At 36.1% G+C, this 12,643-nt stretch overlaps 1 long non-coding RNA gene across 1 annotated transcript in view; it reads left to right on the plus strand.

The window, feature by feature from the left end:
• The window catches only part of LOC110193830 (uncharacterized), a 39,681-nt gene extending 28,133 nt beyond the window's left edge, over positions 1-11,548 (plus strand). Inside the window, exon 3 of the long non-coding RNA XR_013484327.1 lies at positions 11,409-11,548. This is a non-coding gene — a long non-coding RNA (uncharacterized LOC110193830). The remainder of the gene's footprint in view (positions 1-11,408) is intronic.
• The last annotated feature ends 1,095 nt before the right edge of the window (positions 11,549-12,643 follow it).

Below are 12,643 nucleotides of genomic sequence, written 5' to 3' on the forward strand. Positions count from 1 at the left end.
GTATATTTTCTGTGGCTATTTTCCATGCCTGAAATGTTCTCCATTATCAGCCCTGCCTCCAGGCTTCCTTGGCTTCTATCATGTCCCAGATGAAATCCTTCCTTCTACACTAAGCCTTTCCCAAACCTTTATAATGTCTGCATCTTCCCCATTAATTATTTCCTACTTATCTTATAAATAGCTCATTTGTACATATTTGTTTTCTTGCTATCTCTCCAATTATAATGTGAGCTTCTCAAGGGAAGAGATTGACTGACTTTTGCCTTTCTCTGTATCTCCAGTAGATAGCATAGGTCCTGACACAAAGTGCAAGCTTAATTCTTATTAACTGACTGACTGACTGTTTCCAGGCCTGTTGCAATATTCTAAATTCAAGTCCCACCTCTAATACATACTAGCTATGTAACCTGGGTGATATGATCTCTCAGTGTTCTTGGCAACTCATTAATAATGAATGAATTAAAAATAGTTATCATTTTCTACATGCTAGGTACTATGCTGAGTGCCAGGTATACATATAGAAAAAAAAAATTCCCTATCCTCAAGAAGCTTACTTTCTAAACAAACTTAAATCATACATATAGGAGAGGAGTAGTCAGCAAGAAGTGTTTCATTAAGAAATTCATAGGGAAGGTGAGTGAAGTTGGTGCTTCCTTTTCAGGAATCTTGACTTGATTATTGCTTCCAGATATAGAGGTGGAAGTGAGAAGGGCAAATGAATGATGGTAGAGAGTGAAGGTAGTCAGCAAATGGCAGTATGGTGGTTTAAAGTAGACTGGACATGGTGACTTAATGGTCGCTGGTACAGTGACAAGTTTAAGCTGGCCAGGAAGAAGTAATGTGAGGATGAAGAAAAATGGTAAAGATTTACTAAATACAAAATGGAGAGCAGGTGCCAATTTGCATTTGGGGAATTTGCCCCTACACCAATGAAATCACCAGTCTTATTAAAAAAAAAAACAAGATCATTGGCTCCCTGTTTCCTCTAGCATTAGATACAAATGTCTCTACTTGGCATTCATAGCCCTTCACAATCTGACTCCAGTCAGGCTTTCATGGCTAAATATTTCATTTACCCACTCTATAATCCAATCAAACTGGCCTATATGAAGTTCCTTGTGCACAACATTCCATTTCCATCTCCATACTTTACTCATGCTGGTCCCCATGCCTGGAATTTAGTTCTTCTTGCTCTCTCACTGACTCTTAGAATTATTTTGCTGTTGTTCAGTTATTTCAGTCATGTCTGACTCTTTATGATCCCATTTGGGGTTTTCTTGCCAAAGATACTGGAGTGGTTGGTCATTTCCTTCTCTGGCTCATTTTATAGATGAGGATACTAAGACAAATAGGGTTAAGCAACTTGCCCACAGCCACATACCTAGTAAGTATCTGAGGCCTTATTTTAAATCAGAAAGATGAGTCTTCCTGACTCCATGCCCAGCATTCTGCCCATTGGAATTCTTAGCTCACTTTAAAGCTATAATCAACTTCTGCTTCCCACATGAGTTTTTCCTGAGTGCTCCAGATGTTATTTCCATTCCTAAATTCTATCCTCAAAATATTTTCATCCTATGCACTTTTATAAGTACATGATTTTCCACAATGAAATGTGAGCTTCTTGATATAGGGACAGTTTCCTCTTTGACTTTGTATTCAAAGGAGCTTATACAGTGTCTGACACTTAATAAGTGCTTGTTAATTGATTTATTGATTGACAGGTTTCCTACCAGAAAGGCCTAATTGATCTCCCTGTCTTCAGTCTTTCCTGGCACATCAATGTTTCTAATGTAAGAATTTAATGATGTTTCTCTAGTGCTCAAGTCCAGCATCCAAGACTCTCTAGTTCCACTTTACCTTTCAAACCTTATCTATTGCTTTCATACGTCTTCAAACAAATTGAGCTCTTCATATCTCCCTTAACTAATACTGTTTTTTAAGAGCTATACCAAGGAAAAGGCAAGTGAGGTACTTATATAGAGCTTGGGGGGGGACAGAAAATATGGAATGTATGCATCTAATTTCATGACAGATGAGATGATGAATAGACAGATATAGATGATAGATTAAGAGATGGATAGAACATTTATTAAGCACTAAGTATATAAAAAAAAGGAAACAATATTATTATTCTCAAGGAGCTTACATCCTAATAGGAAAAGATAAAATATAAAATATAAAAGGGAGCTTTATGGAAAGGAGAAGAAGGAAAAAGGAGAGCATATACTACACCATTAGAATATGGAGACACCAATTTTTGGCTCATAGGTAGCTAGTTTAGGGGCTATCTCAACAAATCCTAATGACCACTCAGGGCCAAAGTCAAGGGTCACTCCCTCTATAAAGCCTTCCCTAATTTTGTCAGGCAGAGTGTTCTTTCTTCCTTTGAAATTTCTTTAATAGTCATCAAATAAGGCCTTGTATTTGGAGTTATTTGCATAGTTTTCTCCTAATATATGAAGCAGCATGGCAGAGTGTTATTGTTTTGAGCATAGAGTCAGAATGACCAGAGCTACAATTTAATCTCTGTCCATTACTAGTTATGTGAAACTAAATGAGTCCCTAAGCTTCTATATGCTCAGAGCAACTCCCCAAGGCTTATTTTAAACTCTTCCCAACTTGACTAATTTCCTAGACTTCTTGGACATTACTGTGCTTCACACATTCTATGCTGTAGCAAAACTGACCTACTTGCTATCATATCCAATGATCTATCTCCTGATTCTGAATACTTACACAAACTTTGTCCTATGCTTTGAATGTACTCTCTTTCTCTCTCTCTCTCTCTCTCTCTCATAACCATCATCATCATCATCATCATCTCTTTCTATTATCTATCTCTATCATCTCTTTCTTTTACCTATCTATCCATCCATCATCTTTCTCTTTATTTCTCTATCATCAATATCTATCTTTCCTTCTATCTAGTTATCTGTTATCAATCATCTACCCATCTGGCTGCTTCGAAAGATTGCTGTGTTGATCAACTGAGATAAGTTTTGTACAAATGTTAGTTATGATAATCATGATAGCAAAGATGATGATGATGGTGATGGTGATAATTTCTTTCCTCCAACAGAATGTAACTGCCTGGAGGACAAGCCCTCTTCCTTGCATGTCTTTGCATTCCCAACACCTCATACTGCCTGGAACATAGTTGATACTTAATAAATATTTGTTGAATTGAGTTATTTAATCTATTAAATTCTAGATTAACAGGTCTATGATGGGGGAGTTCTCACACTGGAAGCACTCTTACTGAGGCCAGCAGAGAGAATTCCAATGTTTCTCTGCTCCTTAAGAATAGGGTCTAAGTTATATTCAGGTTTGAATCTATTTTTTTCCTGTTTAAAAAAACACTACTAGTCCATTTTCAAATTTTTGCATCAAGAAAAGGTAAGTTTACTATGTTTTATTTTCATGTTTGCAAAATAAGGTTTAAAAATAAAAATAAAAAACTTAAAGATATATGATCATCTAGAAAGTATTTCTATAATTGGGAGCTCTCTTTTTAACTCTTGGCAGGATCAGAATTTAATATTTAAAAGCATTTAACTTTGATTTTAGTAATTTACCACAACTTCTTAACATTCAATTTAGTTCTTGTGGCAATTAAAGCTTTTTTGAATGAGGGTTATATTATCATTTTGTATAAACTAACACAGTTTCAATTAATCAATCAGTATTTATTAAGCAGCTATCATGGTGGGCATTGTGCTAAGCCCTGGGAATACATAAAAGTTGCTGCTCTCAAATAGCTTACAATCTAATTTCTAAAAATGAATCATTTTGGAGATTTCAAGAATATCCAAACTTGAGAAGAAAATGAATAAAGGCAAATTGTCACAGAGTATCATGACTGAGTAATATAATATATATCTTAGAGAAAATCTCTAGAAAAACTTAGATCTCAGTCCCTAGGTTCACAAAGACTTCTCTCAAGTATACCAGGACATAATTTGTTTGCAATTTTCTTGGGAAAAAATAAATCATCTCACTGAACAATTATCATACAACAAAGAGAACAGAATGAAATAGTAACGAACATGAACACAGGCTCAAATAAAAACTACTGGCTGTACACTTCTGCTTGGTTTGCTACAACCTCAGTGAGTGGGTTTGTGTGTGAATTTAGGAGGAAATTGGGAATAAAGGTTACAAACCAGTCACCTAAGACCATAATGACTCTTAATGCTAGTGATGAATAAAGTATACTTTTCCCTAATGGAGAATCCTCACTCATGAACAATGAGTAGAACATAGAAAACTATAAAGCTGTTTAACATTTCTGTAATGTGCGAAGAAAAAATTGTAGGGAAAACAAATAGCATATGAGGAAATGAGATATAATAGAGTACATGAAAAAAACAAACACTGCAAGACAGTAATCTACTTGTCCTTCTCCCACCAATAGTTTGTAGCACAGTGACTTATGCACAAATTATGCTGAATATTGAATAAATAAGTGAATGATAAGAAATAGCCTCCTATAGAACAACTCTTTCTCTTCCAGCAATGTTTTACCTAGTATCATAGAGTACTTGACTTGGAGACATAAAGGACCTTAGAGACCATGGAATAAGACTAATCCCATTCTCATTTTAGAGATGAGAAAATTGAGGGAAAGAGAGAGACAGAGACAGAGACAGAGACAGAGACAGAGACACACAGAGAGAAACTAAACTCCCTTTACTAAAAGAAATGAAGAATTATGGGTAAGAAATATTGCATATCCCATCAAATGTAATAATTGTAATTGTTAGTGTGATGAATTACTTTTAACTTTTTCGACTTCTTTCAAAATTTTATTACAAACAATGGCTCTTTGGATATTAGTACTCTCACTGGAGGGTAGGAGGAATATTTGTAAAATAATTCAGTAAAATGAAAAAAAAATCTTAAAGTAGATTATATCTTTTTTGTTGTTGTTGATATACAAAAGGTAATGTAAAATCACAAAATGTTAGGATTAGAAGTCTTCAGAGTTCATCCAATTCAACCTTCTTATTTTACCAGAGGGGTAACTGTAGATCTGGGGAAATGAAATCACTGGTCCAATGTCATCCATTAGCTAACAGCTAAACCAGGACTAAAACTCAGGACTCTTATTTCCAAATGCAGCATTCTTTTGTTGGGATTTCATCTTGGACTTCCTCATCACAATGAAAATGGTTTTTGTATGTTTGTTTTTGTTGTCCCCTAGAGAATGAAGAAAGATCACTATATAATGATTATCCTGTGTGGAATAAGTCATTGTTAAGTTTCTAATATGAAATATTTTGGTTGAGTGTATGATTTCTGGTCATTCACTCATTTTCAATTATATCTGACTCTTTGCAACTCCATTTGGAGTTTTCTTGGCCTGGCACTCTACTCACTATACCACCTAACTACCCAATTGTATGTGAGGAGATAAGAAAAGAAGATGCTTTATATGATACTTATTTTCCCAAAGATGAATTGCATTTTTTTTTATTTTCTGCTTTGTCACAGAACTAGAAGCAATAGGTGAAAAGTTATAAAATATGAGATTTAGATTTTATGTAAGGCGAAAGAAAATCTTTACAATTTAAGTTATTCAAAAATGAAGTGGACTGCCTCAAGAGGTAGCAAATTCCCCATTGCTAGTGTTTCTGATCAGGTATAGATTGACCTAAATTCTTTCTGAGGTTTATCACAGCTTCGAGATTCTGCCATAACTTCTTAACAATTCTACTGAGATCACCTTTGCTAGAGGTCTTCAAACAAAAGCTAGATAGCAACTTCTCAAAGATATTAAAGAAAGAACTCTTATTCAGTTATGAATCAGACTACATGGCCTCTAAGGTCCCTTTCAGGTTTGAGATTCTGTGATTTTGTGAATTTAGAAAACAGAGTTAATAAAACTTTTCTTCACGAGAATGTGTATTCTGTCTTAAATAAGAGATCTGTGACCAAGCATAATTTCATTAGGTAAGCATATAGAAAAAATGTTTTGGCTACCTGGTCACATGTGATATTGAAGAATGACTCATTTATCAGAAAGAACCATCATGCCAGATGTGAAAGATGACAGCAAATCTACAAAGTATAGTATTTTTTAGGAAAAATAAGCAAAGTACAATTCAAATTTCTACTAACAAAAACAAATTATAGCTATTAAGTAGTTAATTTTTAAATACTTTAAAAATAAAGGTTGTTACAGCAAGCTAATCACTTAGATCATTTTATTCTATTACTGTAGATTTATATTTTAAAATTTCACAGGCTATTAATGATTATGCAAAGATTCAATAATGTCCTTTTATGTGTTGAAATTATTTCTACTGTTTTGAGTCACATTATTCCAATAGTAGATAATGGTCTTTCTGATCCTACTGCCTTCTTTCACTCACTTCTCATAGATTTTTTTTCCAATGCAGTAGCTTCACAGACTTACTCTCTAAGTTTAACTGACAATTAGGTAGAATTGTTCAATATACACCTCATATTGTCCAGATATTAGTAGGCATCCCATTTTCCAGAGCTAAGACCCAGAAAGCAGGCTGTGCCCTGAGCTTGACATCACAACAATCCTTTGAACTTAACTTCTGGATGATCAAACCCTTTGGATGACCTAAGCCACTGCAAAACCCCAGAATTGTTTCCCACCAGCACTAGGTAGAAACTGAGCTTGGATGAGCACCTGTAATACCTGTGTTCTGGTCATGAGTCCTGCCACGAATAAAACTTGTCACATTGTTGATGTTACCCCTCATTGTCAGGGCTATGGCTCATTGCAGAGCCATTGGTTTAAGTATTGAGATCTCCCCACACTGCCTCATCTCTCCCCATCCCCACTAGGGGCAGTGCTCTGGCACATATGTCATTGCTTACAAGCCGTTTTCCTCACTTTGAAATTAAACTTCTTTTTGATCCCTGACTCTCTTTTCTCTAGCCTGCTTTGCTCCACTTCAACACCCATAGCATAGAGGCCAGTTCTGGTCCAGTTAACAATATATCTGAAGATGACAAAAAGTAATAGCCTGTTCCTACTCTCAAGGAGCTTACATATAATAAGTGAAGGTAAGACATGAACACAAGTAACTATCATACTAAAAGGAAATATGATAAAAACAAAATCTTCAACAGGACACCTTTCCCAATACCTGTTAAGTTGAGTACTTTCTCTCTTTTAATTATTTCCTGATTTTTTTTCTTTAAATAGCTTGTGTATACGTATTTATCTGCTTCTCCCCCATTAGATTGTGAGCTCCTAGGTGGCAGGAGCTATCTATCTTTTGATTTATATTCCCAGCTTAGCACAATGTTTGGCCCCTTTTCCCATCAGCTATATGGCTTTTGGAGATCTCTGGAATTCTCCAAGGTGACTCAGATCTAAGAACTTTCTCTTCCTGGTCCCCTCCTGCTCCTTTCAGCTTCATTTTGCTTGTGGTCTTCCATCATTAGATTATAAACTCCTTGAAGACAGGAATTGTCTGAGTTTTTAATTTGTATTTGCATCCCCTAAGGGCAGATAGGTGCTGCAGTGGATAGAGTACCAGGTTTGGAGTTAGGAAGGCTCATCTTCCTGAGATCATAATCTGGCCTTAGACACTTACTAGCCATGTGACCCTAGGCAAGTCACTTAACCCTGATTGTCTCAGTTTCTTCATGTGTAAAATGAGCTGGATAAGGAAATGGCAACCCACTCTAGTATCTTTGCCAAGAAAATCAAAAAAAGATAGCACAAAGAGCCAGACACTATTGAAAGCAACTAAACAACAACTACAATTTGTATCCCCAGTGCTTAACACAGTGCCCATCACATAGTTTTTATGTTTATTGACCACTTGAGAGTGAAGACTTAAAGAAGAAAGAGATCACTGTGGGGAGAAGGGAAGGAAAAGTCTATCAGGAAAAGCTTCATAGAAGAGGTGAAATTTTGTCTGTGCCTTCAAATAGGTAGAATATTTGAAAGGGCAGAGATTAGGGAAGAACATTCTGGACATAGGTCACACTATGAACAAAAAGACAAGGTAGAAAAACCTGATATGTATTCCAGTATACTTCATACCTAAGCAGAAACACTAGAAGATAGATAATTATGTTACAGTCTCATTGAGCACAAGAAAGAAAGTAACATGACACAATGCTGAAAGAGTAGGTTAGTATCAGATTGTGGATAGCCATGAAGATTCAGACTTTATGTTATAAGTAATGGGGAAGATTTGAAGATTTCTGCAAAGGGAAATAATGTGATTAGATGGAATTCAGAAGGTTATTCTGGCAACTGTGCACAAGATGAAATAGAAGTATAAGGAAAATGATGTTCAACCATGATGGACAAGAAGGAGGAAACATTGTAATCCAGTTTTCCCCTCAAAACAATTCTATAAAAATCTAGAAAACATATCAGACCCTAATTTAGATCAAAATAATAATAATAATACTAATAATAATAGCAACAACAACAACAATAATAATAATAATAATAATAATAATAATAATAGAATTAGCCATTTTTGCAACCCAGGTAGGCACAGGGAAAAAAAAGCCTGGTTGATACTGGGGACTGGATCTTCATTGGAGCATGTTGAGCAGAGCCTTCTAGTTCAAGGAATGAAGAATGAGCTGTTGCTGTTCATTAAAGTAAAATCCAGTACAGCAGAACTTGACAGTGGGGAAGGAATAGGAACATGGGCCAACTGCCATCTCTGTCACTCATCCATCCCCCAGAGCAGGGACTCAGGTCCAGCTCCCAGCCTAATGTGAAGCCCAAAGCAGAATAACCAGCACAAGGAGCTCAGACCAAAGGAGATCCTACAGTTATCTTGCTCAGGATCTGCAGAAGCTTCAAGCTAGCTGACAGTAGCTGAGTCCAACAGCAATCTACAAGGACTCCAACCAGAGATAAGCCAACAGTTTTTGTTGCTCAGACTTAAATTGAGGTGAAGAGATTGCAAATCTCAAAGAAGGAAGACAGTGATCAGACTTTACCCTGTATCAGAATGCTTTGGAAACACTGAAAGCTTATTAGTCCACAGACAGAAATGTCTCTGGGATCTTTGAATAACAGAACACTGAATACCAGAAGAAATAAGCAACAGGACCCAGGAGCATACAAAACAGAACAAAGAATGACCCAGAAAATTATCTCTAAAAAATGTCTGCCTCCAATAAGCACCCTGCAGCATCTGAAAGGAACTGAAGAAAACAACCTAGAGTCTTCCTAAAGTCCCAGGCTTACTGATTCCAACCCAACACCTCCAACTGTCAACCAGGAAGAGGTCCTGAAGTCAGAAGGACCTGAGTTCAAATGTGGCCTCAGACCAAGCACCTCACACTTACTAGTTGTGGGTGTTGGAGTGGAGCAAAGCAGGCTAGAGAAAAGAGAGTCAGGGGTCAAACAGAAGTTTAATCTCAAAGTGACGAAAACAGCTTGTAAGCAATGACATATGTGCCAGAGCACTGCCCCTAGTGGGGATGGGGAGAGATGAGGCAGTGTGGGGAGATCTCAATACTTAAACCAATGGCTCTGCAGTGAGGTCCTGAAGCAGGCAAAGACCAACAAGTGGACCTCTGAGTGCCTCAGTGAAGGTGGGAAACCAATGGAAACAAGCTCAGAAAAACACCAGGTGCCTCGGCACTCTACTTCAAAGGAATCTCCCAGTTCATTAGCAGAAACAAGGAAGGCAGCACTGCAAGTGTCCCAAGGCAGATAAACACCCTGCAGCATCCATCTAAAAGGAGCTGAAGAAAGCTAAAGGAAAGCAAAAGCAGGCAACCTAGAATTGCCTGAAAGTTCCAGCTCTGCTGATTCCAGCCCAACACTAGGTAAGCTGCCAAGACCCTACAGCCTCCAATTGCCAGCATAAGAGGCTGTCACTTAACCCAACTGCCTAATAAAAAAAAAAAGTTCTAAATGATTTTATAAGTGAAATGAGAGTGCTAGAGGAAAGGACTAGAAGAAGAATGGGAATTACATAATAAAGACTTGGGAAAAAATAACAGCTTCTTAAAGGAGTTCACAAAACCTTATCCAAGTAACTAACTCGTTTACAACTAGAATGTAGTTTACAACTACACCTAGTCTTAGAAGTTAGTATCTCCATGAAACAACAAGAAATATCAAAATAAAGTTAATAGACCGAAAAAAAGCAGAAGAAATAATTTATCTCAAATCAAAAACAACTGACCAGGAAAAAAAATGAAGGACAATAAACTAAAATAATTACTATGAGATAATTTAAGAATCATAGACTACTTGAAAACAATGACCATAAAAACGTCAAGCCAACCGTTTTCAAGAAAGCATGAAAGAAAACTGCTCAGATCTCTCAGACCCAGAGGTTAAAGTATAAATAGAAAGAATCTATAGGTCACTTCCTCAAAATCCAAAATGAAAAGACCCAGGAACATTGTAGCCAAAATCCAGAGCTTTCAGGTCAATGAAAACTTTCCATTTACCATCAGCAACTCCGCTTTGTTTCCACTCCATGCAACATCATTCTTTCTCCAGGATTAGCTGATCACTCAACACCTTAACTTCCTCAGTTACCTATCCCCTCTGGAGGGCTAGAGGAAGGTTCAACAAACTCCTTCCAAAGCCCTCCATTATATATAGGGCTCAGAACTTTTACGGTCACTCTTGATTTTCATCAATGCCAATGAGCAGAACACCATGTCACCTACCAAGTACTTATTGGATTTTCTGCCACCCCTAATTACACACACACACACATGCACACACCCACAGACATGCCTTTTTCAACTTCCTTTTTGTGTATTGTCTTCCATCATTAGATTGTAAGCTCCTTTTGAGGGCAGAGACTGTCTTCTTTATATACTTTGCCCAGTTCTTAGTACAATGCCTACCACATAGTAGGCACTTAATAAATGTGTATTGAATTGAATTGAAAAAGAAAAAATGCAATAAGAAAAAATATTTAAAATATAGCCAGAAAGAAATAATTTAAATTCTAAGGAGCTGTAGCTACAATTACACAAAAATTTAGCAGCCACCCATCTAATGGGGCAAAGAACTTCGAATACATTTCAAAACACAAAATGTATCACTTTACTAGCAAGAATAACTTACCCAGAAAAACTAAGTATAATCATATATGGGATACATGGGTACTTTTTAATGAAATAGAGGACTTCCAAGCATTCTCGATCATCGAAATAATAGAAAATTTTATTAAAGATAATTAACAAAGCCAGCTTTGAAAAAAAGAACTTAGGAACTTTGACCACCAGAATAAACAAAAGCAGTTTTCAAGAACTCATGATGACACATGCTACCTACCTCCTGACAGAGAAGTAATGGATTTAAGTGCCAGAGTAACATATATATATATATATATTTGTGAATCGTTTTGTTTTGCTTTGCTTTTGTTTGACCACATATTTGTTACAAAGTTTTGTTTTTCTTTTCTCTTTTTCAGTGTGGTGAAATGGGAGGCAAATAAGATGAATTTTTATTCATTGAAACACATTTTTTTAAAAAAATTGAAGTACAATCAGGATTAAAGAGAACAGTTTGAAGATTATTGTGATCTTTCAAGTGAAAGCTAATGAGGATCTGAGGTAAGCCAGTGGCAAGGGGAAGGAAAAGAAGCTTATATAATTCAGGGATGTTGAAGACATATTAGAAGTTAATCATGATTGTATGAATCTAATAAGATAGGGATGAACAAAAGAAAGTAGGTCAAGATGACCCAGAATTTAGAGTTTTGGTAACTGGTAGTGCCATTTCCATCCAAACTACACATTCATTCATTTGTTCAATGAGGAAAAAATAAGTGTAATGTAAGGTAGGGAATGGCAGGGAAAAGGAGAAGTTGGACAGAGATTTCTAGGAATGTTTGAAATTAAAAAGAATGACAATAGCTGAACATTAGGGATTGTAGATATTTTACAATTGTCTCTTCTACATAATTTCTCCTGTGCAATTTTTTGATGGTAATATACACAATCATGGCAGCCATATGTATCTCCATTACCTTTTAGATGACCTCAATCATTTATTCTTTTGGGACTGATATTCCATAGGTCACACCCATATAACTCCACCAAAAGAACATAAGTGTTAAAAACATGGATATCAGTTTCAAGAAGAAACTTGGGGTCAATAAACACAAAAACACTTTCTGAAATGCAGGCTATGCCTCTTTCATCCTCTTATGTAACTTAAGGCCAAATCCATTCTTGATCTGTAGTGACTTTCTAGAAAATGTCCATTAATGAACCTGTTCAGTGGCTTGTCTAGTCACTAATATAGATTAGAAAAGCTGTGGACCAAATTTGGCTGACCACCTTTTTTTTTTTTTGTACAGACTGTGATCTAAGAATGGTTTTTACATTTTAAAATTCAATTTACATAATAAACATACTCCATCTGTACAGTCTCCTTTGTGTATTGTTAGGTCAATGCTTTTGGGTGACTACAGGTATCATTTAGGGGCATTTGCAATGTTGCGGTCCTTAATCTGACTGAGACAACATAATCCATAAACAAGATAACTGAGAAGACCATCTATATTAAATTATTTTTCCATTTAGACTAATACAATAAAATTTTCAATGATAGTAGAAAACTCCTTTGATGATCATGTATTTCCTTGCCTTATGCCTCAGTTCCTGGCACACAGAAAACTCTCAATAAATGCTTTTTTATTTA

The sequence above is a fragment of the Phascolarctos cinereus genome, unplaced genomic scaffold, assembly GCF_003287225.1.
Source record: "Phascolarctos cinereus isolate Bilbo 61053 unplaced genomic scaffold, phaCin_HiC Scaffold_2;HRSCAF=192, whole genome shotgun sequence".
NCBI lineage: Eukaryota > Metazoa > Chordata > Mammalia > Diprotodontia > Phascolarctidae > Phascolarctos > Phascolarctos cinereus.